Genomic DNA, 15118 nt, shown 5'->3' on the forward strand with positions numbered 1-15118 from the left:
TTGATTTTTTGATTTTATAACTTTTATAAAATATGTGTCTTATTACTTTAATTTAAGAATAATTAATTTCTTATTTTACTATTTTATTAATTTCTTCGCTTTAAAAAAATTGATTAAAAAATGTATCCATTCACCTTATCATAATTATAAAGTCGACTGTTTTTTTTTTTTAAAATCAATTTGTGCTAAGAAAATTAAAATATTAGAATTGAGCAACTCGATTATGAGAATGAAATTGATTTGGAAATTAGATAAAAATAATGTAAAAACATAGTTTGTGAAATCAAATATATTGAAACTAGTACCTTATTACACATTTAAAAGAAAAATATTTATTCTTTGCCAAAAAAAAAAAATTGGATAAAGTTAAAAGTAGGTTAGGTATAGAAAATTAAGTGCGATTGAATTAACTAAAATCTGCAAATGTAAAAAGAATTGGCAAGTGCAATGCATTGACCTAGTAAACAACTAAACACGTAAAAATAGTACAAGTAGTTGAATTGCAATAAATATATTATAAAACTTGACCAACTAGCATATTTTCAAATTAAATAAGAAACTTGTGCCGCATGTGAAATCATGAAATATGGAGAAATCACTGACAACCCAGTAACAAATATTATTAAACTTTTCCATAGTTTATTTAACAAAGAATTGACTTGAATATAGAAGAGTGTCAATTGTAAGTTAAGAAGGGGTAAATAATTATTTGTGCAGCTAGATAATCAATATGAGGTTTTGCCGGAGATTATTGGGCAGCTAGAAGACAAATATGTAGTTATCGGTGATTTTAACGCCATATTATCATCAGATGAAAAGGAGGGAAGAAGGGAGAAATCATTTCAATCAATTTAAAAGTTTTAAAATTTTATGAACTATGGATGCTTAATGAATAGGAGATATCTAAAGAAAAATTCACATGATAAAATCAGAGTTGTCAAGAGAGAGCAATTAGAGAGAGATTAAATAGAGTTTTTATGTCACTAAAACTGACGGAAGAATATTTATTAAATACACTCACACACCTAGAAGATATTGGTTTAGACCATCGCCCTTTGTTATTAAACTCAAATTCAGCAACCATCAAGAGTAAAAAGAGGTTCAAATTTTAAGAGAGATAGTGTGAGAAGGAGATGATTAATTCAATTGTTAATGAGGTGTGGCAAACAAACGTTTTTGGTTCTCCAATGTACCAATTGTTTCAGAAACTAAAGTGCTGCAGATCTGAAATAGTCGAATGGCAAGTTTCGGGGGTAAGAAATTCAAGAAAAGAAATGAAAAGATTGCGCCTAAACTCTTGGCTTTGAAGGAATATCCCAGCTCTGCTAATAAAATAGAGATCTTACAGCTAGAAGAAGAGTTGAGTAATGCATGTATTATGGAGGAAAAGTTTTGGAGAGGGAAATCAAGAATCGATTAGCTCAAATAGGAAGATCAAAATACAAATTTTTTCACTCTAGGAGTCAAGTTAGAAACAGGAGAAATAAGATATGCAGGGCAGTCAAGAGCTTCTTTGGTGGAGGAAGAATCCTAAAGAGTTTCAACCATACCCAAATTTGTCTAACTCCAAAGACTCCAAATGCAGAAAATATGTCGCAGATTCGACCCATCAGCTGAAGCACTATATTTTATAAGATTATTTCCAAGGTACTTGTCCATCACTTGCAGCCTCTTATGAATAGAATCATTAGTCATAATCAGAGTGCATTTATTAGAGGAAGACTTATTAGTGATAATATTCTTGTGGCTCATGAATGCATGCATTTTTTTTTAAAGAATAAATCATTTGGGAGCACTAATTTAGCACTAAGAGTGGATATGAGTAAAGCTTATGATCGGATAGAATGGAGTTTTGTGTGTTTCGCAATGGAAAAGCTTGGTTTTTCTCTGAGGTGGATAGAATGGGTGAAGAAATTTGTCACTACTATTTCTTATTTTGTTATTGTGAAAAATTCTCTTATTGGTTTCTTTAAACCAAGTAGAGGGTTCTGGCAATGAGATCCTCTCTCACCCTACCTTTTGCTATTATGTTCAGAAGGTCTATCCTTTCTGCTCCATAAAGAAAAACAGGATAACCTATTTCAGCGACTTCAGTTGAACAGTAGATGTCTATCCATCAATCACTTTTTATTCACTGATGACTCTTTACTATTCTGTAAAGCAACACCACATAATTGTGCTAATTTAATTAATGTTATTCAGCAGTATGGCTCCCTAAGTGGTCAGATCATCAATTCCAGTAAGTTTACAGTATTTTTCAGTAAAAATACCCCTCTTTCTATTAAGGAAGAACTAGTTACTTTTCTCCGAGTTTCCAATATTAGCGCACAGGATAAATATTTGGGTCTTCCATCTATTGTTAACAGATCTAAAAGTCAGACATTTGGTTATGTAAAAGATAAGGTTTCAAAGAAGTTACAAGGTTGGAAGCGTCATCTATTGTCAACAAGCGAAAGAGAAATCTTAATCAAAGTTGTGGGGTGTGCTATACTTATCTATACTCTAAGTTATTTTAAACTACCTGAAACTCTATTGGATGATATTAAAAAAATGATGATATAATTCTGGTGGGTCAAAAACAAAATGAAAAGAAACTTCAGTGGATCAGCTGGGATACAATCAGCAAAACTAAAGAGGAAAGGGCTATGGGGTTTAAAGATTTCAAAGCGTTTAATCTGGCGATGTTAGCAAAAAAATGGTGGAGACTAATGAATAAACCAAATTCTCTATTTTATAAAGTCTTTGAAAGCAAATATTTTAGACTTACCTATTTTTTGGAAGCAAAATTAGGTTTGAGACCATCTTGGACTTGGCAGAACTTACTAGAAGGCAGAAAAATCCTGGAACAAGGTACCAAATAAAAAGTTACAACTATTAGATTACAGGAAGGCGACTGCAGTGATGAAAATTAGATTTGGCTAAGACAACTACTCAACGAGATAGGGCGTTGGAATCTACAACTCATTCACAATGTGTTCAGACCTAACATAGCATAACAAATCTGCCAAATGGACATTAAAGAAGGTGAAGATTCAGTCACTTGGATAAAGCATGATTCAGGTCATTACAATATTAAAACGGAATATGAAGTAGCTTACAATTTTTTCCATAAGAAAATTGAGGCTCTTTATGCCAGATTCAAAAGAAAACAACTATGGAGGAGTATCTAGGAGGTTCGATGTCAACCAAGAATCAAGGCCTTTCTATGGAAACTTGCTCATGAAGGACTATGTTGGGAATAAGGAGTATGACCATAATCCAATCAATCATGTGTCAAATAATTTGTTATTACTATTATATTAAAATGTTAATATAATAAGGTTCTTGATTAAATTCAGATATTTATCATTGTGATAGTGATCATAATATTGAGAGATAAATCTTTTATAATTTAATCTAAATTATTCTTGGTCATATATATATATATATATATATGGTGTATATAGAGATATGACCATTGAACTGACTCACTCTAAGAATTCCTAATGGTTATAATTACCGCATATTTGTCAATAGGATATTCTCAAGATGAATATAGTAATAGAGTTTCCTTTGACCTGCGACTGTCATAGTAATTAACAATATATTTATTATACTTTGATTCCGGACACCTAATACCCTAGGGTGCTAGTTGAATGGATATTGGGTATAATTTAAATACTTGTAGAATTAATGATTAGTCAATAAGGAATCCATCAACTCTCGGTAAAGAGTTTGAGCTCTACGATTATAATGACTGAGATGAATAAAACCTTGACCAAGGGGATTGAATGAATGAAGAAATGAGTTTCTTAAGTCATTCATAGTTCATTATAATAATGATAACAAGTTAGAGTTTGACAATTAAACATACTCTAAGAGTTAACCAAGAGTTAGAAAGATAGAAGGAATTATACTTTGTTCTTCTAAGGTTCTTAGTAAAAATATATTACTTCATACTATTGGGTCGTTGAGGAGTGTTGCTAGACGCTAATCTTGATTAGTAAATTTAGTATGACTAATTTACTACCCGCTTAGTATTGAACCTATGGGGTCACACACTAATGAGTGTTCTAATCTTTGCTGTAGAATTATTTAATTATTAATTTGATTTGATCAAATAAATAATTATATTAATTCAAATGGAATTTATTATATTTTTTATTAGCACCAAGAATACAATAATAGTATGATAATTGAGAATATTAAATGATATTTGAGAATAATTAGTTATTCTATTTCTAAATTTGAATTCTAAATTTGGATAAGATCCTAACTGATTCTGTTTCAAATTGATTTATGATATGATTCATAAAATTTGAAAGATTCAGATTTGGAATTTCAAGATATGATTTAAATTTGAATTGAGAATCAAATTTAAAATCAGTAACAAATCTCATACTATATATATGTATGCCAAGAGTAGAGGAATGGAATACAGATGAGAATAAAACATAAGAGTTTTATTCCTTTACCTCTATACACATAAACGTATGTGAGCCTGATTCTTGGAGAAGAATTTTATGGCGTACAAAGAGTTGCAAGAGGTTTCTCAATTTAGATTAGATGTCCATTGGTCAAGGAGTTGATAGCAAAAGTTGGTCTCGGTGTGGATACACATAGCGCCTTCGTACCATCGAAGGAGAAAAAGATTTTTACTAGCGTACTCAGGTATTTAGATCTGATCTATACATATATTACATTATTGGAATAAAATTTAAGCACAAAATAGATCTTTAAGAATTACTTTCTTTTCTTTCGCTGCGTGTTATGAACACATGGTAATCCTTCAATGGTCTCAGAGCTTTGGCTTTTTTGTGTTTAAATTTTTATTTCTATTTTCTTAAAGTTTGTGAATTAATAGAATTAATTCAAACTATTTTTAAACATGTGATGTATTTATTTCCGTTGAGATGGTTTTCTAATAAATTAATAGTTAATTTATTTTAATTATTTAATTGTGATTAAATTATCGTTCTTTTAATATAAAAGTTATATTTATAATCAAATATTTTGTTTGATTTTATTTATATATTAAATTTTATTGTGATTTTGATCACAATAAAAGGAATAAGATGCAAAATATTTTGTTTGTTTCTTATATATATAAGTGTATATATAAAGGTCAAATTTGATTTGATAATTTTTTTAAGGCTAAACGTTAGTACATGAAAAATCAAATTTTGATTTGATTGATGTGTTTTGAACACTATAATTTTGGAAATTAGTTTTTTCTAATGTTCTTGATTATAAAGAGCGGACTGACAACCAGGAGTTTTATTTTCAAGATAATAATCGGTGTATATATTTGATGTATTAAGGATTTAATTTTATATTTTTACCTAGACAACCTAGGAGTATAAAATTTATTCCATGAATACTGGTAGAAATTCTCTAACAATTGAGATAAATCCTAAAAGTTAGGAGTTTGCTAAAAATAAATTTATCTCTTGTTTACAAGGAGCAACCTGACAACCAGGAGGCTTGTACTCAAAGATGGAATTTATTTATGCATATGATGATGTATAAGGAGAATTAATTTTATACTTGAACCTAGACAACCTAGGCGTATAAAATATAATTCAGTTAAATAATTGTCTGATAACCAGATAATTATTTGGAATTATAATTATATGGGATATAATTTAATCATATTTATTTGGAATAGGTATGAGTAACAACTTGACAGTCAAAGTATTCATTCATAATTCTAAATAATTTTAACAGAAATATAGATTTCTTAATTTACTTTCATATTTTAATTTTTTAAATATGTCCACCTTTTGTGTAGCATACTTGAAAGTAATATATTAAATACAATTTGAGAATTGTATTTTCAAATGGTTATCATTGAGATGATAATATTCTCCTATAAAATTGACTTTGGAATGATCAGAACTTTTGATATATTTATAATATTATTTTACATTGGTTGTTTTGACAACCATAAGTTCTAATTTCAAAGTCATCTCTCCACTATTTATTACTGAACATCTTAGAAAGATGTGGTACCCAAAGTAAGATAATATGACTATCAAAAATTTTGTTTAAATTAGTGGGAGTATTGGGCGATATATTTTGATCTAAATAACTTTAGAAGTTGGAATGCCATTAGACAAATGGTTTTAGCGAGAATTGTTCTTGCAAGTATTTTTAGAGATTTATTTTGTTACAAACAATTAATAATTGGCCTTAATATGATTAAGGTTTGTGATCTTTTTGGAAAAGCTCAATATGAGTATTGAAGATGTGTATCAAAATTACTCTTAAGGGTTGGTTTGACCAATAATAAAGATATTGAGTATTTTTATTATAAGAGTTTAAAGTCTCTAATTATCTAATTGATATTCTATTGAATAGACAATGAGATTCTTTCCATGCACAAATACTAGTATTCTATGTACTCCATCATGTTTAAGAAACATGAACTTTGATTTAGTTGAGTATCACTATTTGTTAAATATTTAGACTACGTTTTAGAAATGTTGCTAAATTAAAAAAATTTCTCACTAAATCAATTTTTTTATCCATATGAGATATGAAAAAGGCATAAGCTGAAACTCAAGAACATTAGAATTTGGAGATGTCTTATATGTATTAAAAGATTGCACAACAATAGAATTGATATGAAGTCCAATAAATGAGATTTATTGGTTATTCTAAAAAAAATAATAATGAGATTATTTTTATCACTCTTCTTATGACAAAGTGTCCGTGATAAGATTTTAAACTCCTTTTTAGAAAAGGGATTTCATCTTAAAGAAAGAGTGGGGGTACAATTACTTTTATTAGAATTGTATACCACTCAATAGAGGATATACTTTCTCCTGAAAGTATAAAATGTTTGATTATCAAACTAACTTTTCAAAAAAGTAGCCTATTTGTATAATGATATAATTCTATAAAAATAGGTCTAATGGTTACTTAGATTTTTTATAATCAGGTTCAATAAGGATTGTTCTTAAAATAAAATTATGCACTATTGTAGTGGGAGATTTCATGTTTTGAGAAAACGTGATATTTATTATGCACTAAGTGTATTTTATAAAAGGTCAAGCAAACATGCTCAAGAGTAAAGGTGTTTAAGGTCAAAAGAGTTTTGATAAATACAAATGTGCATTGACAAATTATACACATGATTGATTGACTCTAGTGCAAGTGGGAGATTATTGAGATAATAGTATGCCCAAGATCCAATCTATCATGATTGGCTCTCGTGCAAGTGGGAGATTGTTAGTAATAAGGAGTATGACCACAATCCAATCAATCATGTGTTAAATAATTTGTTATTACTATTATATTAAAATGTTAATATAATAAAGTTCTTGATTAAATTTAGATATTTATCATTGTGATAGTAATCATAATATTGAAAGATAAATCTTTTATAATTTAATCTAAATTGTTCTTGGTCATATGATTATTAAAAAGGACATTAATAATCCGGAAAGATCAATATATAATGGTCTTCATTGGATGAAGATTAATAGATCTCATTTATTAAATTATATATATAGATGGTGCATACAGAGATATGACCATTGAACCAACTCACTCTGAGAATTCTTAATGGTTATAATTACCGCATATTTGTCAATAGGATATTCTCAATATGAATATAGTAATAGAGTTTCCTTTGACTTGCGACTGTCATAGTAATTAACAATGTATTTATTATACTTTGATTCCGGATACCTAATACCCTAGGGTGCTAGTTGAATGGATATTGGGTATAATTTAAATACTTGTAGAATTAATGATTAGTCAATAAAAAATCCATCAACTCTCGGTAAAAAGTTTGAGCTCTATGATTATAATGACTGAGATGAATAAAACCTTGGCCAAGGGAATTAAATGAATGAAGAAATGAGTTTCTTAAGTCATTCACAGTTCATTATAATAATGGTAACAAGTTAGAGTTTGAAAATTAAACCATACTCTAAGAGATAACCAACAGCTGGAAAGATGGAAGGAATTATACTTTGTTCTTCTAAGGTTCTTAGTAAAAATATATTACTTCATACTATTGGGTCGTTGAGGAGTGTTGCTAGACGCTAATCTTGATTAGTAAATTTAGTATGACTAATTTACTACCCGCTTAGTATTGAACCTATGGAGTCACACACTAACGAGTGTTCTAATCTTTGTTGTAGAATTATTTAATTATTAATTTGATTTGATCAAATAAATAATTATATTTATTCAAATAGAATATTATTATATTTTTTACTAGCACCAAGAATACAATAATAGTATGATAATTGAGAATATTAAATGAGATTTGAGAATAATTAGTTATTCTATTTCTAAATTTGAATTCTAAATTTGGATAAGATCCTAACTGATTCTGTTTCAAATTGATTTATGATATGATTCATAAAATTTGAAAGATTCAGATTTGGAATTTCAAGATATGATTTAAATTTGAATTGAGAATCAAATTTAAAATCAGTAACAAATCTCACACTATATATATGTATGCCAAGAGTAGAGAAATGGAATACAGATGAGAATAAAACATAAGAATTTTATTTCTTTACCTCTACACACATAAACGTATGTGAGCCTGATTCTTGGAGAAGAATTTTATGGCGTGCAAAGAGTTGCAAGAGGTTTCTCAATTTAGATCAGATGTCCATTGGTCAAGGAGTTGACAGCAAAGGTTGGTCTCGGTGTGGATACATATAGCGCCTTCGTACCATCGAAGGAGAAAAAAGATTTTTACTAGCGTACTCAGGTATTTAGATATGATCTATACATATATTACATTATTGGAATAAAATTTAAGTACAAAATAGATCTTTAAGGATTACTTTCTTTTCTTCCACTGCGTGTTATGAACAAATGGTAATCCTTCAGTGGTATCAGAGCTTTGACTTTTTTGTGTTTAAATTTTTATTTCTATTTTCTTAAAGTTTGTGAATTAATAAGATTAATTCAAATAGTTTTTAAACATGTGATGTATTTATTTCCTTTATAATCAAATATTTTGTTTGATTTTATTTATATATTAAATTTTATTGTGATTTTGATCACAATAAAAGGAATAAGATGCAAAATATTTTGTTTGTTTCTTATATATATAAGTGTCTATATAAAGGTCAAATTTGATTTGATAATTTTTTTAAGGCTAAACGTTAGTACATGAAAAATCAAATTTTGATTTGATTGATGTGTTTTTAACACTATAATTTTAGAAATTAATTTTTTCTAATGTTCTTGATTATAAAGAGCGGCCTGACAACTAGGAGTTTTATTTTCAAGATAATAATCGGTGTATATATTTGATGTATTAAGGATTTAATTTTATATTTTTACCTAGACAACCTAGGAGTATAAAATTTATTCCATGAATACTGGTAGAAATTCTCTAACAATTGAGATAAATCCTAAAAGTTAGGAGTTTGCTAAAAATAAATTTATCTCTTGTTTACAAGGAGCAACCTGACAACCAGGGGGGTTGTACTCAAAGATGAAATTTATTTATGCATATGATGATGTATAAGAAGAATTAATTTTATACTTGAACCTAGACAAGCTAGACGTATAAAATATAATTCAGTTAAATAATTGTCTGACAACCAGATAATTATTTGGGATTATAATTATATGGATATAATTTAATCATATTTATTTGGAATAGGTATGAGTAACAACTTGACAGCCAAGGTACTCATTCATAATTCTAAATAATTTTAACAGAAATATAGATTTCTTAATTTACTTTCATATTTTAAATTTTTAAATATGTCCACCTTTTGTGTGGCATACTTGAAAGTAATATATTAAATACAATTTGAGAATTGTATTTTGAAAGGGTTATAATTGAGATGATAATATTCTCCAATAAAATTGGCTTTGGAATGATCAGAACTTTTGATGTATTTATAATATTATTTTACATGGGTTGTTTTGACAACCATAAGTTTTAATTTCAATGTCATCTCTCCACTATTTATTACTGAACATCTTAAGAAGATGTGGTACCCAAAGTAAGATAACATGACTATAAAAAATTTTGTTTAAATTAGTGGGAGTATTGGGCGATATATTTTGATCTAAATAACTTTAGAAGTTGGAATGCCATTAGACAAATGGCTTTAGCGAGAATTGTTCTTGCAAGTATTTTTGGAGATTTATTTTGTTACAAACAATTTATAATTGGCCTTAATATGATTAAGGTTTGTGATCTTTTAGGAAAAACTCAATATGAATATTGAAGATGCGTATCAAAATTACTCTTAAGGGTTGGTTTGACCAATAATAAAGATATTGAGTATTTTTATTATAAGAGTTTAAGAGGTATCAACTTCACGAGCCATTTGTTTCATATGAGGATCTTGAGCAGTTGCACCATTTCTTGTTTATTCTTGGGATCACTCATGTTCTATACATTTTGATGAGGTTGTCATTTTGGATAATAAACACTTGATTTTTATCGTTTATATCATCTTGGTGTTTTTGACACTACAAGAAAAAAGGCCTATGGCCACGCTTTTCTTGCCACGCTTTAAAAGCGTGGCCAAAAGTGGTCAATGGCCACGCTTTTGTGATGGTGGTGATAGATTAGAGATTTGGCCACTTTTTTTTTGAAGCGTGGCAAAAAGAGTCAACAGCCACGCTTTTGTAAAGGTGGCAATTGATTAGAGAAACGGCCACATTTTTTTTGCCACGCTTCAAAAGCGTGGCTATAGAGAGAAACAGGAACGTTTTAAAAGCGTGGCGATAGGGTTTCATTACGGCCACGCTTTAAGGTTTAAAAAAGAAAAACCCTAATGACCCGGCCCCCAACCCGGTCCCCACCCTAATGACACTATTTCAACCCAGTCCCCAACTCTTTCACCCTGGCTACCCTAATCTAATCGATCGAGCTCACATCCCCTTTCACCCTGGCCACCCTAATCGATCAAGCTCACAACAGCACCGCAGCCCCACTCCCCCGTTCCCCTCTCCAACACACACAACACAATACTCACACGCACCACCTCACCCACGCGGAAGAGGAGAGCTCGAGGAAGGAGACGCCACCTTGCTGCCAGCTCCGTCGAAGACCAGCCCGCCGCCGCTGTCGAGTCAAACCCGAGAGAGTGTGTGCAACGATGAGAGAGGAGGAGCCGTCACCAAACGCGTCGTCGCCGCTGGAGGAGCTTCGCTCTTCGCCGCCGCCGAGGAGGGGAAAGAGGAGCTGCTCCCTCGCCAGTCACCGTCGTGCTTCCTGGTTGCCGATGAGGGAGCCGCGAGAACCGTTGCAGCTGTTGAGTAAATCTGTGCTTTTAATTGTTATTACTCTTTTCCAATTGATTTTAGGAAATCGAAGTTTTACAGATTCGACAAGGAAAGGAACCGGTAGAAGGAGAGAACCGATGGTGCCGTCAAGTTCCCTAAGAACAAGGTTAGTAGCAGGGTTTGGCTTCTCATCTGAACAAAATTGATTTGTGCTTCTTTGTTTATGTTTATTCTCTGATTCATTTGTGCTTCCCTAGTTCCCTGATTCTTTCGTTCGTAAGTAGTTAGAGAAGTTTAAATGATATTTGTTTGGGCCTCGTATAATAATGTCGAACGTGGTTCTTTTGCTGTCATTATAGTAGTTAAATCTCAGAAGGTTAATTGGTTCATTTGTGCAACTAAGTTTTGTTCTTTTTTTTTGTGTTTATGCTGAACAAAATCATTGCTGAGTGTGGTTCTTTAGCTGTAAGCACTCCAAATCATTGAAAAAGGTAATTCATGGATTCCATATTTTTTTCATTTGAAAATCATACTAGAACAATATAATCTGATATGAGAAGCGGTTAATGAGCTTGATTTATATTTATAAGAAATTATAAACTGATTGATTGAATAGCTTATCTGCTTTTGCTTTGCTGCTGCTACCTGACTCTGTTCCAATCTTAGCCTCAGGTGTCTTTTTCCTGTATTTGCAGAACTTCTCTCAAGAGCTTCAAAAGCTTGAGGAGTATTGCATGAACTAATTGAAATCTCAATATTGAGTTGCTTGATTCATAGTACTAAGTTTGATGAGAAGAAAACTGAGTTGATACTTATTTAATTTTTGTCATTTTATTTATTTAACACCATGTTTTTATTTGATTATTATTATTCATAGTACAAGGTTTCCATTGGAGCAGCTTGTAATCTTTCTTGGCCTGCTGGCCATCTCGTGATCCAAGTACTAGATGATTTCTACGGACCCCGTGGTTAAGGTGCATAACGTACCATGCACAGGCACACACTTGCTCTCACACTCATGCACTCATGGGAAGAATTTCTATCAGTTTGTGCTAAATAACACTGCTATTTTCAATTATAATTGTAGTTATACTCAACATGCTTCATTGTTATTGCTTATTTCTTGTTAGCAAGATAAATTTTACCATGAAAGCACCATCAAAAACTTACTAATCAATTTTGCTCCTTTGTCCATGATATGCATTTGTAAAATAGCATTTGTAAACATAGCATTTGTAAAATAGCATCAGGGGTCCACAGCAAAGGAAATACCGAGTTGGTATTGATAACCTCCTTGTGTTATTGATTGGCGGAATTCCTATTGCAATGCCAACTGTCCTTTCAGTTACAATGGCTATTGGTTCACACAAATTGTGTTACTGATTGGCGGAATTCCTATTGCAATGCCAACTGTCCTTTCAGTTACAATGGCTATTGGTTCACACAAATTGTCTCAGCAGGTTACATTTAGTTTATTGATTCAAACATTTTGTTGAGCTATATAGGATGGAATGTAATGTTGTGCTTAAGTGCCTGAGAACTAAAATATAAAACACAAAGACAGAGACTACATAGAAAATCAGGCACATTTTGTTCCTAGATAGAAACTTTTTTTCTGTTTCTGTATCTATCTCCTTCAAATAGGTTTGTACTCTATATTTTTGTCTTGGTGCAGTTACCAAACAGGGCCTACTTGTTATCCTTTAATGATAAAAGTTATTATCTAATGATTATAGGTTAGGTACTAATGATATAAATCTTTGCAGGGTGCTATAACAAAGAGAATGACTGCAATTGAAGAAATGGCCGGAATGGATGTCCTATGCAGTGATAAAACAGGCACATTAACTCTCAACAAGCTTACAGTGGACAAGAATCTAATTGAGGTTTGATAACTCATTTGTCCTAACATTTTGAAACATAGTTAAATGTAAAGAAGATAATTTCTTAAAGAAAGAAGATAATGGAAAGACAAAGAGTAACTCCATTGTCTACACAGCCATTCATGTGTTTTCAAAATACTAACCTGTTTCTTCTTTTTCCAACAATGATCAATATCTGGCAGGTCTTTGCTGATGGACTTAATCAGGACATGGTTGTACTTATGGCTGCAAGGGCATCAAGGCTAGAGAACCAAGATGCAATTGATTGTGCAATTGTATCTATGTTAGTAGACCCAAAGGAGGTACTATTTCAACTACCAACCTGGTTACTCCTTTGGATCATCGTCGAATCATTTGAAAAATTAAAAAATAAAACCGATGCCTTACTGACTACTAGTGGGAGATTTTACCTCCAGAAATTTGTCTCAGGAATTAATTGTTTGTAACCAAGAAGGGAAACGGATCACATCTCATACTCTTGAAAAAAAAAATACCCTTACAGGTGATCAGCTTGCAATTACTAAGGAAACAGGAAGGCGTCTTGGAATGGGCTCTAACATGTATCCTTCTTTGTCGCTACTAGGAGAAAGCAAAGATAATTTTGCTTCTGTTCCGTCGATGATCTTATAGAGAATGCAAATGGTTTTGCTGGTGTCTTTCCTGGTAAGTATAATAGCAATCACAGAAAAGCTCTAATCCAAATTCTTGTCTATTTTCTGATTATATATGTTCCCTCAGAGCACAAATATGAGATTGTGAAGAGGTTACAAGCTAGAAAGCACATTTGTGGGATGACTGGTGATGGAGTGAATGATGCACCAGCTTTGAAGATAGCAGACATAGGTATCGCTGTAGCAGATGCAACAGATGCTGCAAGAAGTGCCTCTGATATAGTTCTAACAGAACCTGGGTTGAGTGTGATCATAAGTGCTGTTTTAACTAGCCGTGCAATTTTCCAAAGAATGAAAAACTACACAGTAATCCCCTAACTACGAAAATATTAAGAAAATATTGCAATAGTCCTTGTTGTAACAAAAAATTCAAAGCCTTATTTTATTTTTCTTTTGCAGATATATGATGTATCTATCACCATCCGTATTGTGGTAAGTTATAAGTGCATATATGATATATGGAGAATTTAGCAGTGATTAAGCCATCATTTTCTTTCCTTCTCATTTTCAATTTATTTTGGGTTGCAGGTTGGCTTTATGTTACTCACATGCATTTGGGAATTTAACTTTCCTCCCTTTATGGTTCTTGTCATAGCCATTCTCAACGATGGTATTACTATCTTCTCTCAAATACCATATTTAAAATACATTATTTGGAGGTCTTCTCTACAGTTATAGTAACATTAGCTACAATTATGTATGATCTAGAGGAAAGAAGTTTAAGAGGGCTAGAGGAAGGAGGAACAGCGAAGGACTTAGGATTTAAGTTGTATTGTTTTTTATTTTTCTTCAGTTTTTAGTTTTGGAATTTGAACTCGAGATTTATTTTGTATTTGAGTATGTTTTTTAATGTATAAAATAATTATAACAAAAATTATATATGTCTATAATTATTATTTGATTTGTCTTGTAATATAAGTTTGGTAATAAAAAAGAAATGAAAAATTTATATTTTGTATTGATGAAGGTAAAAATCAAAAAAAGGATTTTTTTTTATAAATTTTACAAGGCTATTGCCACGCTTTTAAAGCGTGGCCGTATCTCTAGCTATGACCACACTTTTCTAAAGTGTGGCCATATCTTGCTATCGCCACGCTTCAAAAGCGTGGCTATATCTCTCTCTATCGCCACGCTTTGAAAGCGTGGCCATATCTCCCACATACGGCCACGTTTTTACAAGTGGCAGTTTGTAAAAAAGCGTGGCAAAAAAAAGCGTGGCAATAGGCTGAAAAAAGCGTGGTGATAGAGCAACCGCCACCCTTTTATAGGCCACCCTTTCAAAAGCCTGGCGGTAGCTCAAAAAGCGTGGCGAAAAGCTATCGCCACGCTTTTTTCAGCTTTTCGTCATGCTTTAAAAGC

General features: G+C 31.3%; 1 pseudogene; it reads left to right on the forward strand.

The window, feature by feature from the left end:
- LOC107636332 lies at positions 10787-14437 on the forward strand (annotated as a pseudogene).

The sequence above is a fragment of the Arachis ipaensis genome, chromosome B04 (genome assembly GCF_000816755.2).
Source record: "Arachis ipaensis cultivar K30076 chromosome B04, Araip1.1, whole genome shotgun sequence".
Taxonomy (NCBI): domain Eukaryota; kingdom Viridiplantae; phylum Streptophyta; class Magnoliopsida; order Fabales; family Fabaceae; genus Arachis; species Arachis ipaensis.